General features: G+C 45.4%; 15 non-coding genes across 15 annotated transcripts; all 15 read right to left on the bottom strand.

The window, feature by feature from the left end:
• Positions 1 to 1874: 1874 nt before the first annotated feature.
• Positions 1875 to 1946, bottom strand: trnah-gug (transfer RNA histidin (anticodon GUG)). The gene has a single exon. It is a non-coding gene; the product is annotated as a tRNA-His (tRNA).
• A 1721-nt stretch (positions 1947 to 3667) lies between these two features.
• trnah-gug (transfer RNA histidin (anticodon GUG)) lies at positions 3668 to 3739 on the bottom strand. The gene has a single exon. It is a non-coding gene; the product is annotated as a tRNA-His (tRNA).
• Positions 3740 to 4294: 555 nt separating this feature from the next.
• trnah-gug (transfer RNA histidin (anticodon GUG)) lies at positions 4295 to 4366 on the bottom strand. Its single transcript has one exon. It is a non-coding gene; the product is annotated as a tRNA-His (tRNA).
• Positions 4367 to 6093: 1727 nt separating this feature from the next.
• On the bottom strand, positions 6094 to 6165 carry trnah-gug (transfer RNA histidin (anticodon GUG)). The gene has a single exon. It is a non-coding gene; the product is annotated as a tRNA-His (tRNA).
• Positions 6166 to 6720: 555 nt separating this feature from the next.
• Positions 6721 to 6792, bottom strand: trnah-gug (transfer RNA histidin (anticodon GUG)). Its single transcript has one exon. It is a non-coding gene; the product is annotated as a tRNA-His (tRNA).
• A 1722-nt stretch (positions 6793 to 8514) lies between these two features.
• trnah-gug (transfer RNA histidin (anticodon GUG)) lies at positions 8515 to 8586 on the bottom strand. Its single transcript has one exon. It is a non-coding gene; the product is annotated as a tRNA-His (tRNA).
• Positions 8587 to 9141: 555 nt separating this feature from the next.
• On the bottom strand, positions 9142 to 9213 carry trnah-gug (transfer RNA histidin (anticodon GUG)). The gene has a single exon. It is a non-coding gene; the product is annotated as a tRNA-His (tRNA).
• Positions 9214 to 10935: 1722 nt separating this feature from the next.
• On the bottom strand, positions 10936 to 11007 carry trnah-gug (transfer RNA histidin (anticodon GUG)). The gene has a single exon. It is a non-coding gene; the product is annotated as a tRNA-His (tRNA).
• A 555-nt stretch (positions 11008 to 11562) lies between these two features.
• Positions 11563 to 11634, bottom strand: trnah-gug (transfer RNA histidin (anticodon GUG)). Its single transcript has one exon. It is a non-coding gene; the product is annotated as a tRNA-His (tRNA).
• Positions 11635 to 13356: 1722 nt separating this feature from the next.
• Positions 13357 to 13428, bottom strand: trnah-gug (transfer RNA histidin (anticodon GUG)). The gene has a single exon. It is a non-coding gene; the product is annotated as a tRNA-His (tRNA).
• Positions 13429 to 13983: 555 nt separating this feature from the next.
• Positions 13984 to 14055, bottom strand: trnah-gug (transfer RNA histidin (anticodon GUG)). Its single transcript has one exon. It is a non-coding gene; the product is annotated as a tRNA-His (tRNA).
• Positions 14056 to 15776: 1721 nt separating this feature from the next.
• On the bottom strand, positions 15777 to 15848 carry trnah-gug (transfer RNA histidin (anticodon GUG)). Its single transcript has one exon. It is a non-coding gene; the product is annotated as a tRNA-His (tRNA).
• Positions 15849 to 16403: 555 nt separating this feature from the next.
• trnah-gug (transfer RNA histidin (anticodon GUG)) lies at positions 16404 to 16475 on the bottom strand. The gene has a single exon. It is a non-coding gene; the product is annotated as a tRNA-His (tRNA).
• Positions 16476 to 18196: 1721 nt separating this feature from the next.
• On the bottom strand, positions 18197 to 18268 carry trnah-gug (transfer RNA histidin (anticodon GUG)). Its single transcript has one exon. It is a non-coding gene; the product is annotated as a tRNA-His (tRNA).
• Positions 18269 to 18823: 555 nt separating this feature from the next.
• Positions 18824 to 18895, bottom strand: trnah-gug (transfer RNA histidin (anticodon GUG)). Its single transcript has one exon. It is a non-coding gene; the product is annotated as a tRNA-His (tRNA).
• Positions 18896 to 20466: the final 1571 nt, after the last annotated feature.

The following is a 20466-nucleotide window of genomic DNA, read 5'->3' on the forward strand; positions in this document are numbered from 1 at the left end:
GGAGTGCTAAATTAACTAATGCCTGGAACAGTAAAAAGAGAGAGATTAGTCAAGAGAAAGTGTGTTGCAGGTTTGATTTAATTAATGAATAGAGAGAATGCTTTAAAGTTACTGAACTGAACAAGCTAAATTAAACTAGCAGCAAATAATAGATATGATATTAGTAATAATAATAGTAGTAGTAGAATGGATATCTCTTTAATTCACAGTTACAAAGATACAATACAAATACATTATATGAAATAAATATATAAATATATGGATAAATGACTGTATGCAAATTAAGAAAAGCAAAACAGAGATACAAATTTTAAAAGGGAGGTGCAAGAGTTAGTGACATCAAATAAAGACATTAAAAACTTTGAAATAGTAATGGTCATTAAAACCTTCTTATTATGGGATGAGTACATTGTGGTCATATAAAAAAGTAAACATTTTAATAAGATGTTAGAAATGAACCTAGTAATATCTTTCCTCGATACCTGAGTGAAAGCACAAGACCAAAATAAATGGAAGTCTCTGGGAAAATCTCACAAAAAGAGCAAAATATTTCTATACCACTTTTATATATTTGAAACAATTTTTTTTTTTTTTTTTTTTACACAGGTTAGATCTTTTAATTGATTTCAATGAAACCTCCTTCACGTTGTGACATAATTTTGCCATTCACATATTTGTAAGAGGAGAAAAAAGTGCAGGGGACATGAACAGGGGTGATGGGAAGGTAGAGCCCTGCTACTAAACATGGATGGACCAGCCAGTATGTCATCAAAAACAGAACTCTTTAAGATTATTGGTATGTTGTATCTGGTTAGGAGTTCTAACTGACGTCCTCTAGTGGGCCCTGCGCTCTCTACCCAGCACCGTGGAGCCTGAGTGGTATTTGCCATAGAATACCAGAATTGGTTGCTGCAGCCACAACAGAATACTAACCACTTTATGGTCATGGCTGGCCAGGCTGAGAGCGCACCTATATACTGTGAAGTCAACTTTCATGAATCATGAAATCTGAAAGCTTTGTAAATTATAGCCTTCAGACTGTAGAAGTCCAGTTTAAATGAGTTAAGCAGCACATTGAAATTTAAGTGTCACACATTTTGTTTGTATCCAAACAAAATGACTATAACAACAAAGACTATAACAACAAAACACGTCCGGCTTTTTACTACTAGTCACGGCATGTGTTTTGTACACCCTCCTTAAATTAATGAATGCACCCTATTGAATGTGAATTGCTCCGGGTAAAAAGTCATGACACAGATTCAAACCAGGGTTGCTGCAGCCACAACACAGAGTACTAACCACTATACAATCACGGCATATGACAGGAGAAACCACGAGGCTGACAACTGGCGTGACTTTTAGAGCTCAGCAAAAATAACTTTCCATTGTGCAAAAGAAGGGCTCCTTTTTCTATTAGAAACTTTGCTCTGGAATTGGGAAGAAATGCAGTGAATTCATTACATTTAGGTGTAGAAAGAAATTCAGTCGATGTGCTTTTGAAAGGACTGAATAGTTTATCAATGGATGAGGACACAAAAGGGAATTACACTGATTATTGTTAATCAGTTTGAGAGCTATAGGATTGTGTGGCTAATTTCTTGCAGCGAAATGCATTTTTAAGTTTCTTTCTTTCTATCATTTCTCTCAGCTGTGAGGTAGATTCTTTCACCATATTTAGCTTTTCACTGTTTCTCCTAGGTGCTTCAGATGGACCACGTGTACCAAGAGTTCTGACAGATGCGACATGATTGATAAATGAATAAATGCCATCAGAGAAACGGTTCATCATTTCATCACATGTCCATAGTATCGATAATGTGCGCCTTGAATTTGTTTCCCTTCAAAGAATCATGCTTTAAAAAAGCAACTAATGCCGTGACCCGGATTCGAACCGGGGTTGCTGCGGCCACAACGCAGAGTACTAACCACTATACGATCACGGCCCCCCGCACAGTGTGCAGTTAAGCGACAAGTGGCAAAGCTGCAATCACCAGTTGTCTCATTTGTAACTTCCGTATCTCAGCAGTGTGCATACAGAACGATTTTCATGCAGGTCATGTTTTAACTTCTCTCTGTCAGAGCCATACACACCACACTGAAATGTCTGTCAAAATACAGCTGTTAATGTGAACGAATTAGTGTCTGATTAATGTATGAATCTTAAAATATGCAATATGGACTTCAAAACTACCTGCAGCATCACACAGCCTACAGATAAAGCAAGAACTATGTGCACATTTGCGCACGTGGCACAGCAACCATGTGTATATTAACACAGGGACAGCGCGAGAGCCGATAGTAAATAATGTTTGGTGTCCGGGAGTAAGAAAACCTCAAGATACAGGCTGGAGCTGGCAGCGAAAAGCCAGACGTGTTTTAAATCCAGTGGCGTTACAACTAACAGGTGTCAGATTCAAGATGCACAGTCCTGCTAAACACATTTAAAATGGACAGCTTGGAGGTTCCAAATGACACAACTTGTGATTTCAGATGCAATACGTGTCACTAAACGACAGGCCGCCGCATACCGAGCGGACCACCTGTCTCGTGGCTGCGGCAATCTGCGTCCGAGCAACCAGCAGTGATCGTATAGTGGGTAGTACACTGCGTTGTGGCTTCAGCAACCCCAGTTCGAGTCCGGGGCACGGCAGAGGTGCCGCGTGTTCTGTACCGCTACGGAGGAGCCTCCCATCAGGATTTTGCATTTCTCACCGCCTTCCAGGTATTGGGTCGGAGGCTGAAGGAGGAGTTTTCTGTACACCAGATGAGCTTCAAATTCAACCCTGCTGGTGCCGCCCAATTTGGTGGCATTTGGCAGCGAGAGATCAGATCGGTCAAGGCCGCCCTGGATGCAACTGTGCAACCTCATGCTGTTCAGGAGGAGCTGTTACGCGCCATCTTGATTGAAGTGCAGGGGATGCTGAATTCCAAACCACTTGGACATGTGTCCAGCAACGTGGCTGATGCGGATCCAGTGACCCCAAATTTGCTGCTGATGAGGCGGCTAGATCCAGCACTCCCCCAAGCAATGTATGATGAGTCAGGGCTCCGGAGACGGTGGAAGCACTCCCAGATCCTTGCAGATCAGTTCTGGGCAAAGTTTATCGGACATCACCTCCAAACTATCCAACCCCATACCAAGTGGAAGAAAGACACTCCAGACTTACAAGTCAATGACATTGTTAGGGTGGTAGATCCTGGCCTGCCACATGCCTTGGCATCATCATTGGAGAGGTAGAAGTGAGTGCTCTATGCTTCTTCCACCTCTGTTTAAATGTTCCCAGGTGTGGTTATTACCTTCAGTGAGAAAGTTCCATAAAAGCTACCTGAAGGTCACATTTTGGACAATATTCTAGGACTTTTCTCTAAAGGTCATTTTTGAAGGTCCCCTGCTAAATGGACCAAGACACGCTACAGTGGACTGAATAGAACTTCCGGTGAGTCCACAGTCGAAAGGGGTCTTTATGTAGGTACGATGTTTGGAAAGCTTCCAGTTACATGAAATGGCTGTGAACAACTGATTTTCATTTCGACTGCTGAGGTAACCAAAGCAGCGAAATAATTAGACCACATGCCTGGTTCATTTCAGTTGTGCTTTGCTGAATGTAGAATTCAAGCTCGGGCCACCGACAAAGGCCGTCTGTGCGCCGTTTCCAAAGAACAGTGCCGTGACCCGGATTCGAACCGGGGTTGCTGCAGCCACAACACAGAGTACTAACCACTATACGATCACGGCATATGACAGGAGAAACCACAAGGATGACAACTGGCGTGACTTTTAGAGCGCAGCAAAAATAACTTTCCATTGTGCAAAAGAAGGGCTCCTTTTTCTATTAGAAACTTTGCTCTGGAATTGGGAAGAAATGCAGTGAATTCATTACATTTAGGTGTAGAAAGACATTCAGTCGATGTGCTTTTGAAAGGACTGAATAGTTTATCAATGGATGAGGACACAAAAGGGAATTACACTGATTATTGTTAATCAGTTTGAGAGCTATAGGATTGTGTGGCTAATTTCTTGCAGCGAAATGCATTTTTAAGTTTCTTTCTTTCTATCATTTCTCTCGGCTGTGAGGTAGATTCTTTCACCATATTTAGCTTTTCACTGTTTCTCCTAGGTGCTTCAGATGGACCACGTGTACCAAGAGTTCTGACAGATGCGACATGATTGATAAATGAATAAATGCCATCAGAGAAACGGTTCATCATTTCATCACATGTCCATAGTATCGATAATGTGCGCCTTGAATTTGTTTCCCTTCAAAGAATCATGCTTTAAAAAAGCAACTAATGCCGTGACCCGGATTCGAACCGGGGTTGCTGCGGCCACAACGCAGAGTACTAACCACTATACGATCACGGCCGCCCGCACAGTGTGCAGTTAAGCGACAAGTGGCAAAGCTGCAATCACCAGTTGTCTCATTTGTAACTTCCGTATCTCAGCAGTGTGCATACAGAACGATTTTCATGCAGGTCATGTTTTAACTTCTCTCTGTCAGAGCCATACACACCACACTGAAATGTCTGTCAAAATACAGCTGTTAATGTGAACGAATTAGTGTCTGATTAATGTATGAATCTTAAAATATGCAATATGGACTTCAAAAACTACCTGCAGCATCACACAGCCTACAGATAAAGCAAGAACTATGTGCACATTTGCGCACGTGGCACAGCAACCGTGTGTATATTAACACAGGGACAGCGCGAGAGCCGATAGTAAATAATGTTTGGTGTCCGGGAGTAAGAACACCTCAAGATACAGGCTGGAGCTGGCAGCGAAAAGCCAGACGTGTTTTAAATCCAGTGGCGTTACAACTAACAGGTGTCAGATTCAAGATGCACAGTCCTGCTAAACACATTTAAAATGGACAGCTTGGAGGTTCCAAATGACACAACTTGTGATTTCAGATGCAATACGTGTCACTAAACGACAGGCCGCCGCATACCGAGCCGACCACCTGTCTCGTGGCTGCGGCAATCTGCGTCCGAGCAACCAGCAGTGATCGTATAGTGGGTAGTACACTGCGTTGTGGCTTCAGCAACCCCGGTTCGAATCCGGGGCACGGCAGAGGTGCCGCATGTTCTGTACCGCTACAGAGGAGCCTCCCATCAGGATTTTGCATTTCTCACCGCCTTCCAGGGATTGGGTCGGAGGCTGAAGGAGGAGTTTTCTGTACACCAGATGAGCTTCAAATTCAACCCTGCTGGTGCCGCCCAATTTGGTGGCATTTGGCAGCGAGAGATCAGATCGGTCAAGGCCGCCCTGGATGCAACTGTGCAACCTCATGCTGTTCAGGAGGAGCTGTTACGCGCCATCTTGATTGAAGTGCAGGGGATGCTGAATTCCAAACCACTTGGACATGTGTCCAGCAACGTGGCTGATGCGGATCCAGTGACCCCAAATTTGCTGCTGATGAGGCGGCTAGATCCAGCACTCCCCCAAGCAATGTACAGTATGATGAGTCAGGGCTCCGGAGACGGTGGAAGCACTCCCAGATCCTTGCAGATCAGTTCTGGGCAAAGTTTATCGGACATCACCTCCAAACTATCCAACCCCATACCAAGTGGAAGAAAGACACTCCAGACTTACAAGTCAATGACATTGTTAGGGTGGTAGATCCTGGCCTGCCACATGCCTTGGCATCATCATTGGAGAGGTAGAAGTGAGTGCTCTATGCTTCTTCCACCTCTGTTTAAATGTTCCCAGGTGTGGTTATTACCTTCAGTGAGAAAGTTCCATAAAAGCTACCTGAAGGTCACATTTTGGACAATATTCTAGAAATTTTCTCTAAAGGTCATTTTTGAAGGTCCCCTGCTAAATGGACCAAGACACGCTACAGTGGACTGAATAGAACTTCCGGTGAGTCCACAGTCGAAAGGGGTCTTTATGTAGGTACGATGTTTGGAAAGCTTCCAGTTACATGAAATGGCTGTGAACAACTGATTTTCATTTCGACTGCTGAGGTAACCAAAGCAGCGAAATAATTAGACCACATGCCTGGTTTATTTCAGTTGTGCTTTGCTGAATGTAGAATTCAAGCTCGGGCCACCGACAAAGGCCGTCTGTGCGCCGTTTCCAAAGAACAGTGCCGTGACCCGGATTCGAACCGGGGTTGCTGCAGCCACAACACAGAGTACTAACCACTATACGATCACGGCATATGACAGGAGAAACCACAAGGATGACAACTGGCGTGACTTTTAGAGCGCAGCAAAAATAACTTTCCATTGTGCAAAAGAAGGGCTCCTTTTTCTATTAGAAACTTTGCTCTGGAATTGTGAAGAAATGCAGTGAATTCATTACATTTAGGTGTAGAAAGACATTCAGTCAATGTGCTTTTGAAAGGACTGAATAGTTTATCAATGGATGAGGACACAAAAGGGAATTACACTGATTATTGTTAATCCGTTTGAGAGCTATAGGATTGTGTGGCTAATTTCTTGCAGCGAAATGCATTTTTAAGTTTCTTTCTTTCTATCATTTCTCTCGGCTGTGAGGTAGATTCTTTCACCATATTTAGCTTTTCACTGTTTCTCCTAGGTGCTTCAGATGGACCACGTGTACCAAGAGTTCTGACAGATGCGACATGATTGATAAATGAATAAATGCCATCAGAGAAACGGTTCATCATTTCATCACATGTCCATAGTATCGATAATGTGCGCCTTGAATTTGTTTCCCTTCAAAGAATCATGCTTTAAAAAAGCAACTAATGCCGTGACCCGGATTCGAACCGGGGTTGCTGCGGCCACAACGCAGAGTACTAACCACTATACGATCACGGCCGCCCGCACAGTGTGCAGTTAAGCGACAAGTGGCAAAGCTGCAATCACCAGTTGTCTCATTTGTAACTTCCGTATCTCAGCAGTGTGCATACAGAACGATTTTCATGCAGGTCATGTTTTAACTTCTCTCTGTCAGAGCCATACACACCACACTGAAATGTCTGTCAAAATACAGCTGTTAATGTGAACGAATTAGTGTCTGATTAATGTATGAATCTTAAAATATGCAATATGGACTTCAAAAACTACCTGCAGCATCACACAGCCTACAGATAAAGCAAGAACTATGTGCACATTTGCGCACGTGGCACAGCAACCGTGTGTATATTAACACAGGGACAGCGCGAGAGCCGATAGTAAATAATGTTTGGTGTCCGGGAGTAAGAAAACCTCAAGATACAGGCTGGAGCTGGCAGCGAAAAGCCAGACGTGTTTTAAATCCAGTGGCGTTACAACTAACAGGTGTCAGATTCAAGATGCACAGTCCTGCTAAACACATTTAAAATGGACAGCTTGGAGGTTCCAAATGACACAACTTGTGATTTCAGATGCAATACGTGTCACTAAACGACAGGCCGCCGCATACCGAGCGGACCACCTGTCTCGTGGCTGCGGCAATCTGCGTCCGAGCAACCAGCAGTGATCGTATAGTGGGTAGTACACTGCGTTGTGGCTTCAGCAACCCCGGTTCGAATCCGGGGCACGGCAGAGGTGCCGCGCGTTCTGTACCGCTACAGAGGAGCCTTCCATCAGGATTTTGCATTTCTCACCGCCTTCCAGGGATTGGGTCGGAGGCTGAAGGAGGAGTTTTCTGTACACCAGATGAGCTTCAAATTCAACCCTGCTGGTGCCGCCCAATTTGGTGGCATTTGGCAGCGAGAGATCAGATCGGTCAAGGCCGCCCTGGATGCAACTGTGCAACCTCATGCTGTTCAGGAGGAGGTGTTACGCGCCATCTTGATTGAAGTGCAGGGGATGCTGAATTCCAAACCACTTGGACATGTGTTCAGCAACGTGGCTGATGCGGATCCAGTGACCCCAAATTTGCTGCTGATGAGGCGGCTAGATCCAGCACTCCCCCAAGCAATGTATGATGAGTCAGGGCTCCGGAGACGGTGGAAGCACTCCCAGATCCTTGCAGATCAGTTCTGGGCAAAGTTTATCGGACATCACCTCCAAACTATCCAACCCCATACCAAGTGGAAGAAAGACACTCCAGACTTACAAGTCAATGACATTGTTAGGGTGGTAGATCCTGGCCTGCCACATGCCTTGGCATCATCATTGGAGAGGTAGAAGTGAGTGCTCTATGCTTCTTCCACCTCTGTTTAAATGTTCCCAGGTGTGGTTATAACCTTCAGTGAGAAAGTTCCATAAAAGCTACCTGAAGGTCACATTTTGGACAATATTCTAGGAATTTTCTCTAAAGGTCATTTTTGAAGGTCCCCTGCTAAATGGACCAAGACACGCTACAGTGGACTGAATAGAACTTCCGGTGAGTCCACAGTCGAAAGGGGTCTTTATGTAGGTACGATGTTTGGAAAGCTTCCAGTTACATGAAATGGCTGTGAACAACTGATTTTCATTTCGACTGCTGAGGTAACCAAAGCAGCGAAATAATTAGACCACATGCCTGGTTTATTTCAGTTGTGCTTTGCTGAATGTAGAATTCAAGCTCGGGCCACCGACAAAGGCCGTCTGTGCGCCGTTTCCAAAGAACAGTGCCGTGACCCGGATTCGAACCGGGGTTGCTGCAGCCACAACACAGAGTACTAACCACTATACGATCACGGCATATGACAGGAGAAACCACAAGGATGACAACTGGCGTGACTTTTAGAGCGCAGCAAAAATAACTTTCCATTGTGCAAAAGAAGGGCTCCTTTTTCTATTAGAAACTTTGCTCTGGAATTGGGAAGAAATGCAGTGAATTCATTACATTTAGGTGTAGAAAGACATTCAGTCAATGTGCTTTTGAAAGGACTGAATAGTTTATCAATGGATGAGGACACAAAAGGGAATTACACTGATTATTGTTAATCCGTTTGAGAGCTATAGGATTGTGTGGCTAATTTCTTGCAGCGAAATGCATTTTTAAGTTTCTTTCTTTCTATCATTTCTCTCGGCTGTGAGGTAGATTCTTTCACCATATTTAGCTTTTCACTGTTTCTCCTAGGTGCTTCAGATGGACCACGTGTACCAAGAGTTCTGACAGATGCGACATGATTGATAAATGAATAAATGCCATCAGAGAAACGGTTCATCATTTCATCACATGTCCATAGTATCGATAATGTGCGCCTTGAATTTGTTTCCCTTCAAAGAATCATGCTTTAAAAAAGCAGCTAATGCCGTGACCCGGATTCGAACCGGGGTTGCTGCGGCCACAACGCAGAGTACTAACCACTATACGATCACGGCCGCCCGCACAGTGTGCAGTTAAGCGACAAGTGGCAAAGCTGCAATCACCAGTTGTCTCATTTGTAACTTCCGTATCTCAGCAGTGTGCATACAGAACGATTTTCATGCAGGTCATGTTTTAACTTCTCTCTGTCAGAGCCATACACACCACACTGAAATGTCTGTCAAAATACAGCTGTTAATGTGAACGAATTAGTGTCTGATTAATGTATGAATCTTAAAATATGCAATATGGACTTCAAAAACTACCTGCAGCATCACACAGCCTACAGATAAAGCAAGAACTATGTGCACATTTGCGCACGTGGCACAGCAACCATGTGTATATTAACACAGGGACAGCGCGAGAGCCGATAGTAAATAATGTTTGGTGTCCGGGAGTAAGAAAACCTCAAGATACAGGCTGGAGCTGGTAGCGAAAAGCCAGACGTGTTTTAAATCCAGTGGCGTTACAACTAACAGGTGTCAGATTCAAGATGCACAGTCCTGCTAAACACATTTAAAATGGACAGCTTGGAGGTTCCAAATGACACAACTTGTGATTTCAGATGCAATACGTGTCACTAAACGACAGGCCGCCGCATACCGAGCAGACCACCTGTCTCGTGGCTGCGGCAATCTGCGTCCGAGCAACCAGCAGTGATCGTATAGTGGGTAGTACACTGCGTTGTGGCTTCAGCAACCCCGGTTCGAATCCGGGGCACGGCAGAGGTGCCGCGTGTTCTGTACCGCTACAGAGGAGCCTCCCATCAGGATTTTGCATTTCTCACCGCCTTCCAGGGATTGGGTCGGAGGCTGAAGGAGGAGTTTTCTGTACACCAGATGAGCTTCAAATTCAACCCTGCTGGTGCCGCCCAATTTGGTGGCATTTGGCAGCGAGAGATCAGATCGGTCAAGGCCGCCCTGGATGCAACTGTGCAACCTCATGCTGTTCAGGAGGAGCTGTTACGCGCCATCTTGATTGAAGTGCAGGGGATGCTGAATTCCAAACCACTTGGACATGTGTCCAGCAACGTGGCTGATGCGGATCCAGTGACCCCAAATTTGCTGCTGATGAGGCGGCTAGATCCAGCACTCCCCCAAGCAATGTATGATGAGTCAGGGCTCCGGAGACGGTGGAAGCACTCCCAGATCCTTGCAGATCAGTTCTGGGCAAAGTTTATCGGACATCACCTCCAAACTATCCAACCCCATACCAAGTGGAAGAAAGACACTCCAGACTTACAAGTCAATGACATTGTTAGGGTGGTAGATCCTGGCCTGCCACATGCCTTGGCATCATCATTGGAGAGGTAGAAGTGAGTGCTCTATGCTTCTTCCACCTCTGTTTAAATGTTCCCAGGTGTGGTTATTACCTTCAGTGAGAAAGTTCCATAAAAGCTACCTGAAGGTCACATTTTGGACAATATTCTAGGAATTTTCTCTAAAGGTCATTTTTGAAGGTCCCCTGCTAAATGGACCAAGACACGCTACAGTGGACTGAATAGAACTTCCGGTGAGTCCACAGTCGAAAGGGGTCTTTATGTAGGTACGATGTTTGGAAAGCTTCCAGTTACATGAAATGGCTGTGAACAACTGATTTTCATTTCGACTGCTGAGGTAACCAAAGCAGCGAAATAATTAGACCACATGCCTGGTTTATTTCAGTTGTGCTTTGCTGAATGTAGAATTCAAGCTCGGGCCACCGACAAAGGCCGTCTGTGCGCCGTTTCCAAAGAACAGTGCCGTGACCCGGATTCGAACCGGGGTTGCTGCAGCCACAACACAGAGTACTAACCACTATACGATCACGGCATATGACAGGAGAAACCACAAGGATGACAACTGGCGTGACTTTTAGAGCGCAGCAAAAATAACTTTCCATTGTGCAAAAGAAGGGCTCCTTTTTCTATTAGAAACTTTGCTCTGGAATTGTGAAGAAATGCAGTGAATTCATTACATTTAGGTGTAGAAAGACATTCAGTCAATGTGCTTTTGAAAGGACTGAATAGTTTATCAATGGATGAGGACACAAAAGGGAATTACACTGATTATTGTTAATCAGTTTGAGAGCTATAGGATTGTCTGGCTAATTTCTTGCAGCGAAATGCATTTTTAAGTTTCTTTCTTTCTATCATTTCTCTCGGCTGTGAGGTAGATTCTTTCACCATATTTAGCTTTTCACTGTTTCTCCTAGGTGCTTCAGATGGACCACGTGTACCAAGAGTTCTGACAGATGCGACATGATTGATAAATGAATAAATGCCATCAGAGAAACGGTTCATCATTTCATCACATGTCCATAGTATCGATAATGTGCGCCTTGAATTTGTTTCCCTTCAAAGAATCATGCTTTAAAAAAGCAGCTAATGCCGTGACCCGGATTCGAACCGGGGTTGCTGCGGCCACAACGCAGAGTACTAACCACTATACGATCACGGCCGCCCGCACAGTGTGCAGTTAAGCGACAAGTGGCAAAGCTGCAATCACCAGTTGTCTCATTTGTAACTTCCGTATCTCAGCAGTGTGCATACAGAACGATTTTCATGCAGGTCATGTTTTAACTTCTCTCTGTCAGAGCCATACACACCACACTGAAATGTCTGTCAAAATACAGCTGTTAATGTGAACGAATTAGTGTCTGATTAATGTATGAATCTTAAAATATGCAATATGGACTTCAAAAACTACCTGCAGCATCACACAGCCTACAGATAAAGCAAGAACTATGTGCACATTTGCGCACGTGGCACAGCAACCGTGTGTATATTAACACAGGGACAGCGTGAGAGCCGATAGTAAATAATGTTTGGTGTCCGGGAGTAAGCAAACCTCAAGATACAGGCTGGAGCTGGCAGCGAAAAGCCAGACGTGTTTTAAATCCAGTGGCGTTACAACTAACAGGTGTCAGATTCAAGATGCACAGTCCTGCTAAACACATTTAAAATGGACAGCTTGGAGGTTCCAAATGACACAACTTGTGATTTCAGATGCAATACGTGCCACTAAACGACAGGCCGCCGCATACCGAGCAGACCACCTGTCTCGTGGCTGCGGCAATCTGTGTCCGAGCAACCAGCAGTGATTGTATAGTGGTTAGTACACTGCGTTGTGGCTTCAGCAACCCCAGTTCGAGTCCGGGGCACGGCAGAGGTGCCGCGTGTTCTGTACCGCTACGGAGGAGCCTCCCATCAGGATTTTGCATTTCTCACCGCCTTCCAGGTATTGGGTCGGAGGCTGAAGGAGGAGTTTTCTGTACACCAGATGAGCTTCAAATTCAACCCTGCTGGTGCCGCCCAATTTGGTGGCATTTGGCAGCGAGAGATCAGATCGGTCAAGGCCGCCCTGGATGCAACTGTGCAACCTCATGCTGTTCAGGAGGAGCTGTTACGCGCCATCTTGATTGAAGTGCAGGGGATGCTGAATTCCAAACCACTTGGACATGTGTCCAGCAACGTGGCTGATGCGGATCCAGTGACCCCAAATTTGCTGCTGATGAGGCGGCTAGATCCAGCACTCCCCCAAGCAATGTATGATGAGTCAGGGCTCCGGAGACGGTGGAAGCACTCCCAGATCCTTGCAGATCAGTTCTGGGCAAAGTTTATCGGACATCACCTCCAAACTATCCAACCCCATACCAAGTGGAAGAAAGACACTCCAGACTTACAAGTCAATGATATTGTTAGGGTGGTAGATCCTGGCCTGCCACATGCCTTGGCATCATCATTGGAGAGGTAGAAGTGAGTGCTCTATGCTTCTTCCACCTCTGTTTAAATGTTCCCAGGTGTGGTTATTACCTTCAGTGAGAAAGTTCCATAAAAGCTACCTGAAGGTCACATTTTGGACAATATTCTAGCAATTTTCTCTAAAGGTCATTTTTGAAGGTCCCCTGCTAAATGGACCAAGACACGCTACAGTGGACTGAATAGAACTTCCGGTGAGTCCACAGTCGAAAGGGGTCTTTATGTAGGTACGATGTTTGGAAAGCTTCCAGTTACATGAAATGGCTGTGAAAAACTGATTTTCATTTCGACTGCTGAGGTAACCAAAGCAGCGAAATAATTAGACCACATGCCTGGTTTATTTCAGTTGTGCTTTGCTGAATGTAGAGTTCAAGCTCGGGCCACCGACAAAGGCCGTCTGTGCGCAGTTTCCAAAGAACAGTGCCGTGACCCGGATTCGAACCGGGGTTGCTGCAGCCACAACACAGAGTACTAACCACTATACGATCACGGCATATGACAGGAGAAACCACAAGGATGACAACTGGCGTGACTTTTAGAGCGCAGCAAAAATAACTTTCCATTGTGCAAAAGAAGGGCTCCTTTTTCTATTAGAAACTTTGCTCTGGAATTGGGAAGAAATGCAGTGAATTCATTACATTTAGGTGTAGAAAGACATTCAGTCGATGTGCTTTTGAAAGGACTGAATAGTTTATCAATGGATGAGGACACAAAAGGGAATTACACTGATTATTGTTAATCAGTTTGAGAGCTATAGGATTGTCTGGCTAATTTCTTGCAGCGAAATGCATTTTTAAGTTTCTTTCTTTCTATCATTTCTCTCGGCTGTGAGGTAGATTCTTTCACCATATTTAGCTTTTCACTGTTTCTCCTAGGTGCTTCAGATGGACCACGTGTACCAAGAGTTCTGACAGATGCGACATGATTGAGAAATGAATAAATGCCATCAGAGAAACGGTTCATCATTTCATCACATGTCCATAGTATCGATAATGTGCGCCTTGAATTTGTTTCCCTTCAAAGAATCATGCTTTAAAAAAGCAACTAATGCCGTGACCCGGATTCGAACCGGGGTTGCTGCGGCCACAACGCAGAGTACTAACCACTATACGATCACGGCCGCCCGCACAGTGTGCAGTTAAGCGACAAGTGGCAAAGCTGCAATCACCAGTTGTCTCATTTGTAACTTCCGTATCTCAGCAGTGTGCATACAGAACGATTTTCATGCAGGTCATGTTTTAACTTCTCTCTGTCAGAGCCATACACACCACACTGAAATGTCTGTCAAAATACAGCTGTTAATGTGAACGAATTAGTGTCTGATTAATGTATGAATCTTAAAATATGCAATATGGACTTCAAAAACTACCTGCAGCATCACACAGCCTACAGATAAAGCAAGAACTATGTGCACATTTGCGCACGTGGCACAGCAACCGTGTGTATATTAACACAGGGACAGCGCGAGAGCCGATAGTAAATAATGTTTGGTGTCTGGGAGTAAGAAAACCTCAAGATACAGGCTGGAGCTGGCAGCGAAAAGCCAGACGTGTTTTAAATCCAGTGGCGTTACAACTAACAGGTGTCAGATTCAAGATGCACAGTCCTGCTAAACACATTTAAAATGGACAGCTTGGAGGTTCCAAATGACACAACTTGTGATTTCAGATGCAATACGTGCCACTAAACGACAGGCCGCCGCATACCGAGCCGACCACCTGTCTCGTGGCTGCGGCAATCTGCGTCCGAGCAACCAGCAGTGATTGTATAGTGGTTAGTACACTGCGTTGTGGCTTCAGCAACCCCAGTTCGAGTCCGGGGCACGGCAGAGGTGCCGCGTGTTCTGTACCGCTACGGAGGAGCCTCCCATCAGGATTTTGCATTTCTCACCGCCCTCCACGGATTGGGTCGGAGGCGGAAGGAGGAGTTTTCTGTACACCAGATGAGCTTCAAATTCAACCCTGGTGGTGCCGCCCAATTTGGTGGCATTTGGCAGCGAGACATCAGATCGGTCAAGGCCGCTCTGGATGCAACTGTGCAACCTCATGCTGTTCAGGAGGAGCTGTTACGCGCCATCTTGATTGAAGTGCAGGGGATGCTGAATTCCAAACCACTCGGACATGTGTCCAGCAACGTGGCTGATGCGGATCCAGTGACCCCAAATTTGCTGCTGATGAGGCGGCTAGATCCAGCACTCCCCCAAGCAATGTATGATGAGTCAGGGCTCCGGAGACGGTGGAAGCACTCCCAGATCCTTGCAGATCAGTTCTGGGCAAAGTTTATCGGACATCACCTCCAAACTATCCAACCCCATACCAAGTGGAAGAAAGACACTCCAGACTTACAAGTCAATGACATTGTTAGGGTGGTAGATCCTGGCCTGCCACATGCCTTGGCATCATCATTGGAGAGGTAGAAGTGAGTGCTCTATGCTTCTTCCACCTCTGTTTAAATGTTCCCAGGTGTGGTTATTACCTTCAGTGAGAAGTTCCATAAAAGCTACCTGAAGGTCACATTTTGGACAATATTCTAGGACTTTTCTCTAAAGGTCATTTTTGAAGGTCCCCTGCTAAATGGACCAAGACACGCTACAGTGGACTGAATAGAACTTCCGGTGAGTCCACAGTCGAAAGGGGTCTTTATGTAGGTACGATGTTTGGAAAGCTTCCAGTTACATGAAATGGCTGTGAACAACTGATTTTCATTTCGACTGCTGAGGTAACCAAAGCAGCGAAATAATTAGACCACATGCCTGGTTCATTTCAGTTGTGCTTTGCTGAATGTAGAATTCAAGCTCGGGCCACCGACAAAGGCCGTCTGTGCGCCGTTTCCAAAGAACAGTGCCGTGACCCGGATTCGAACCGGGGTTGCTGCAGCCACAACACAGAGTACTAACCACTATACGATCACGGCATATGACAGGAGAAACCACAAGGATGACAACTGGCGTGACTTTTAGAGCGCAGCAAAAATAACTTTCCATTGTGCAAAAGAAGGGCTCCTTTTTCTATTAGAAACTTTGCTCTGGAATTGGGAAGAAATGCAGTGAATTCATTACATTTAGGTGTAGAAAGACATTCAGTCGATGTGCTTTTGAAAGGACTGAATAGTTTATCAATGGATGAGGACACAAAAGGGAATTACACTGATTATTGTTAATCAGTTTGAGAGCTATAGGATTGTCTGGCTAATTTCTTGCAGCGAAATGCATTTTTAAGTTTCTTTCTTTCTATCATTTCTCTCGGCTGTGAGGTAGATTCTTTCACCATATTTAGCTTTTCACTGTTTCTCCTAGGTGCTTCAGATGGACCACGTGTACCAAGAGTTCTGACAGATGCGACATGATTGATAAATGAATAAATGCCATCAGAGAAATGGTTCATCATTTCATCACATGTCCATAGTATCGATAATGTGCGCCTTGAATTTGTTTCCCTTCAAAGAATCATGCTTTAAAAAAGCAACTAATGCCATGACCCGGATTCGAACCGGGGTTGCTGCGGCCACAACGCAGAGTACTAACCACTATACGATCACGGCCGCCCGCACAGTGTGCAGTTAAGCGACAAGTGGCAAAGCTGCAATCACCAGTTGTCTCATTTGTAACTTCCGTATCTCAGCAGTGTGCATACAGAACGATTTTCATGCAGGTCATGTTTTAACTTCTCTCTGTCAGAGCCATACACACCACACTGAAATGTCTGTCAAAATACAGCTGTTAATGTGAACGAATTAGTGTCTGATTAATGTATGAATCTTAAAATATGCAATATGGACTTCAAAAACTACCTGCAGCATCACACAGCCTACAGATAAAGCAAGAACTATGTGCACATTTGCGCACGTGGCACAGCAACCATGTGTATATTAACACAGGGACAGCGCGAGAGCCGATAGTAAATAATGTTTGGTGTCTGGGAGTAAGAAAACCTCAAGATACAGGCTGGAGCTGGCAGCGAAAAGCCAGACGTGTTTTAAATCCAGTGGCGTTACAACTAACAGGTGTCAGATTCAAGATGCACAGTCCTGCTAAACACATTTAAAATGGACAGCTTGGAGGTTCCAAATGACACAACTTGTGATTTCAGATGCAATACGTGCCACTAAACGACAGGCCGCCGCATACCGAGCCGACCACCTGTCTCGTGGCTACGGCAATCTGCGTCCGAGCAACCAGCAGTGATTGTATAGTGGTTAGTACACTGCGTTGTGGCTTCAGCAACCCCAGTTCGAGTCCGGGGCACGGCAGAGGTGCCGCGTGTTCTGTACCGCTACGGAGGAGCCTCCCATCAGGATTTTGCATTTCTCACCGCCCTCCACGGATTGGGTCGGAGGCGGAAGGAGGAGTTTTCTGTACACCAGATGAGCTTCAAATTCAACCCTGGTGGTGCCGCCCAATTTGGTGGCATTTGGCAGCGAGACATCAGATCGGTCAAGGCCGCTCTGGATGCAACTGTGCAACCTCATGCTGTTCAGGAGGAGCTGTTACGCGCCATCTTGATTGAAGTGCAGGGGATGCTGAATTCCAAACCACTCGGACATGTGTCCAGCAACGTGGCTGATGCGGATCCAGTGACCCCAAATTTGCTGCTGATGAGGCGGCTAGATCCAGCACTCCCCAAGCAATGTATGATGAGTCAGGGCTCCGGAGACGGTGGAAGCACTCCCAGATCCTTGCAGATCAGTTCTGGGCAAAGTTTATCGGACATCACCTCCAAACTATCCAACCCCATACCAAGTGGAAGAAAGACACTCCAGACTTACAAGTCAATGACATTGTTAGGGTGGTAGATCCTGGCCTGCCACATGCCTTGGCATCATCATTGGAGAGGTAGAAGTGAGTGCTCTATGCTTCTTCCACCTCTGTTTAAATGTTCCCAGGTGTGGTTATTACCTTCAGTGAGAAAGTTCCATAAAAGCTACCTGAAGGTCACATTTTGGACAATATTCTAGGACTTTTCTCTAAAGGTCATTTTTGAAGGTCCCCTGCTAAATGGACCAAGACACGCTACAGTGGACTGAATAGAACTTCCGGTGAGTCCACAGTCGAAAGGGGTCTTTATGTAGGTACGATGTTTGGAAAGCTTCCAGTTACATGAAATGGCTGTGAACAACTGATTTTCATTTCGACTGCTGAGGTAACCAAAGCAGCGAAATAATTAGACCACATGCCTGGTTTATTTCAGTTGTGCTTTGCTGAATGTAGAATTCAAGCTCGGGCCACCGACAAAGGCCGTCTGTGCGCCGTTTCCAAAGAACAGTGCCGTGACCCGGATTCGAACCGGGGTTGCTGCAGCCACAACACAGAGTACTAACCACTATACGATCACGGCATATGACAGGAGAAACCACAAGGATGACAACTGGCGTGACTTTTAGAGCGCAGCAAAAATAACTTTCCATTGTGCAAAAGAAGGGCTCCTTTTTCTATTAGAAACTTTGCTCTGGAATTGGGAAGAAATGCAGTGAATTCATTACATTTAGGTGTAGAAAGACATTCAGTCGATGTGCTTTTGAAAGGACTGAATAGTTTATCAATGGATGAGGACACAAAAGGGAATTACACTGATTATTGTTAATCCGTTTGAGAGCTATAGGATTGTCTGGCTAATTTCTTGCAGCGAAATGCATTTTTAAGTTTCTTTCTTTCTATCATTTCTCTCAGCTGTGAGGTAGATTCTTTCACCATATTTAGCTTTTCACTGTTTCTCCTAGGTGCTTCAGATGGACCACGTGTACCAAGAGTTCTGACAGATGCGACATGATTGATAAATGAATAAATGCCATCAGAGAAACGGTTCATCATTTCATCACATGTCCATAGTATCGATAATGTGCGCCTTGAATTTGTTTCCCTTCAAAGAATCATGCTTTAAAAAAGCAACTAATGCCGTGACCCGGATTCGAACCGGGGTTGCTGCGGCCACAACGCAGAGTACTAACCACTATACGATCACGGCCGCCCGCACAGTGTACAGTTAAGCGACAAGTGGCAAAGCTGCAATCACCAGTTGTCTCATTTGTAACTTCCGTATCTCAGCAGTGTGCATACAGAACGATTTTCATGCAGGTCATGTTTTAACTTCTCTCTGTCAGAGCCATACACACCACACTGAAATGTCTGTCAAAATACAGCTGTTAATGTGAACGAATTAGTGTCTGATTAATGTATGAATCTTAAAATATGCAATATGGACTTCAAAAACTACCTGCAGCATCACACAGCCTACAGATAAAGCAAGAACTATGTGCACATTTGCGCACGTGGCACAGCAACCGTGTGTATATTAACACAGGGACAGCGTGAGAGCCGATAGTAAATAATGTTTGGTGTCCGGGAGTAAGAAAACCTCAAGATACAGGCTGGAGCTGGCAGCGAAAAGCCAGACGTGTTTTAAATCCAGTGGCGTTACAACTAACAGGTGTCAGATTCAAGATGCACAGTCCTGCTAAACACATTTAAAATGGACAGCTTGGAGGTTCCAAATGACACAACTTGTGATTTCAGATGCAATACGTGCCACTAAACGACAGGCCGCCGCATACCGAGCCGACCACCTGTCTCGTGGCTGCGGCAATCTGCGTCCGAGCAACCAGCAGTGATTGTATAGTGGTTAGTACACTGCGTTGTGGCTTCAGCAACCCCAGTTCGAGTCCGGGGCACGGCAGAGGTGCCGCGTGTTCTGTACCGCTACGGAGGAGCCTCCCATCAGGATTTTGCATTTCTCTCCGCCTTCCAGGGATTGGGTCGGAGGCGGAAGGAGGAGTTTTCTGTACACCAGATGAGCTTCAAATTCAACCCTGGTGGTGCCGCCCAATTTGGTGGCATTTGGCAGCGAGACATCAGATCGGTCAAGGCCGCTCTGGATGCAACTGTGCAACCTCATGCTGTTCAGGAGGAGGTGTTACGCGCCATCTTGATTGAAGTGCAGGGGATGCTGAATTCCAAACCACTCGGACATGTGTCCAGCAACGTGGCTGATGCGGATCCAGTGACCCCAAATTTGCTGCTGATGAGGCGGCTAGATCCAGCACTCCCCCAAGCAATGTATGATGAGTCAGGGCTCCGGAGACGGTGGAAGCACTCCCAGATCCTTGCAGATCAGTTCTGGGCAAAGTTTATCGGACATCACCTCCAAACTATCCAACCCCATACCAAGTGGAAGAAAGACACTCCAGACTTACAAGTCAATGACATTGTTAGGGTGGTAGATCCTGGCCTGCCACATGCCTTGGCATCATCATTGGAGAGGTAGAAGTGAGTGCTCTATGCTTCTTCCACCTCTGTTTAAATGTTCCCAGGTGTGGTTATTACCTTCAGTGAGAAAGTTCCATAAAAGCTACCTGAAGGTCACATTTTGGACAATATTCTAGGAATTTTCTCTAAAGGTCATTTTTGAAGGTCCCCTGCTAAATGGACCAAGACACGCTACAGTGGACTGAATAGAACTTCCGGTGAGTCCACAGTCGAAAGGGGTCTTTATGTAGGTACGATGTTTGGAAAGCTTCCAGTTACATGAAATGGCTGTGA

This window comes from Archocentrus centrarchus, chromosome 11 (assembly GCF_007364275.1).
Source record: "Archocentrus centrarchus isolate MPI-CPG fArcCen1 chromosome 11, fArcCen1, whole genome shotgun sequence".
NCBI lineage: Eukaryota > Metazoa > Chordata > Actinopteri > Cichliformes > Cichlidae > Archocentrus > Archocentrus centrarchus.